We start from the raw sequence: 2,056 nt of genomic DNA, 5'->3' as shown, positions 1-2,056 counted from the left end.
GCACTCGTGGCTTAAAGGGGTTATGGTAGAGTGGCGGGCGGTTTCCGGGAGCTTTGTGATGCGGGCAGTCCTCGCTTAAGCGCCCAGGTGAGGAGTCGTCTGCATCTGTAATTATTGCCGGGAGTTGCTAATCGCCACACCTGATCCACGACCCCGTAATATATAATGGAAGCTTTGGGGGCGGAGCTTAATAGGGAAAACCTGCGTGAAACACTTGAGAGGATCGAAGGGATGACAAAGGACAGCACAGTTAGTTATGAAAATGAAATCCTTAAAGTGTGGAATTCTCTGCCAAATAATCTTAAGTCAATGAAGGCACTTGAGATTGCTTTCCTTACTTTGTTTGGAACATCTTATGCTTGTGCGCAGCTGTTTTCAGCTTTGAATTAAATCAAATCTGACACCAGAAACAGACTAACAGATGACCTGAGTGCTGCATGTGTTGCTCTCAAACTTACAAAGTATGAGCCAAGGTTAGACAAATTATCAGCATGCATACAACAGCAAAAGCACATTAATTGTTCAAAAGCATACCGAATGCAAACTTTTACCTTTCAACAAAAAGTTGTTTGTATCATTGAAAGCTCCGTTATTATGTTTTTCTTTTAAGACAAAAGATGTTAATGTATGAGTTTCTTTTCTAAACTAAAAGCTCAGTAGATAGATAGAAAAACAGAGCATCAGTATTGGCAGTTCAGTCCAATTTATCATCCAGCTGCACTCCCAGGTATTTATAGGTCTGTACCCTCTGCACACACTCACCTCTGATGATCACAGGGTCCATGAGGGGCCTGGGCCTCCTAAAATCCACCACCAGCTCCTTGGTTATGCTGGTGTTCAGTTTTAGGTGGTATTCAGGTTAAATTGCCAGGTTGGCACTTTGCGATAAATAAGTGGGTTTTGGATTGCAGTTTGGGCACTTGGTTTCTAAATGGTTCGCCATCACTGCTCTAGAGCCTGTCATCTTAGTTTTGATGAGTAAATGTGGCAGTTTTAAGTTCATAGTTATAGTCTAGATCAGCGTTTCTAAACCTTTAAGTATTTGCGACCTGAGTTTTCATAACAGTTTTAATTGCGCCTCCCTAACGTTTTTTTGAAAGGAGCCCACTAATACCAATTTGTTCTTTTTTAATTAATGGTAGATCATAGATGCATATTTTATTATACCTAATTAACTTTTATCGACATTTATCTAACTCTATATTTATTTTTCTAGTATCTGAATGTTTTGGTTTCAATAGATGTATTTTTCATATTTGTTTTCCTTTTTTCTTTGCGCCCCCCTTTTTGTTACTTCGCGCCCCCCTTTTTGTTACTTCGCTCCACCCTAGGGGGGCCCACCCCACAATTTGAGAACCACTGTTCTAGATAAAATTAAATAAATTAATAAATTAGCAATAAAAAACATATTCTGTGACACATTTATTTATTTATGCTCTCATTTGAACGGTATTTTTTCTTTATTTAATGTTACATTTCACAGTGCTTTTATTTATTTGTGTATTTATTTATTTAATTTTGCCCAAAATATTTCTCCATAGATAGCTGGTGCAGCTAGTGGCACTGCTTGGAGTTCCCCTCGTATCTACATGTTGTTTCCCAAGTTCCCTGCTTTTCTGTGCACACCCCATTGATATGTAAAGAAGGGTCATTGGTCACTCTAAATTGGCAGAATATGATGGAGTGAGGATGTGTGTGCCTTGCAGTAACTCTGGAGCCCTGCTTAGTGCTGGTTACTGCCTGGTAAGCTGCAGGGCTTTGTGACGCAATATGTGGATGTTAAGAAGTGGTGAATGAAAATAACAACAATCAAATCACTGAACTCAAAGGCAGACAAAGGTATTCTGCTGTTTCTTCCTTTACTTTCTTCTGATATTGGTACAGAGTGGCACCCACTGTGGTAAACATAACTGAAAAATCCACAGACAGGCTGATGTGCAGACAGGCCCATTTTCATGTTCTCTGTGATTTACCTGTACAAGCAAGCCTATATTAAGAAATAAGAAATACAGCAGTCTTCCATTCAAGTTGAAAATGCTTTTATTTTAGCCGTCAG

The sequence above is a fragment of the Polypterus senegalus genome, chromosome 11, assembly GCF_016835505.1.
Source record: "Polypterus senegalus isolate Bchr_013 chromosome 11, ASM1683550v1, whole genome shotgun sequence".
NCBI classification, from domain to species: Eukaryota; Metazoa; Chordata; class Cladistia; order Polypteriformes; family Polypteridae; genus Polypterus; species Polypterus senegalus.
Note: the sequence above shows the minus strand (reverse complement) of the source record.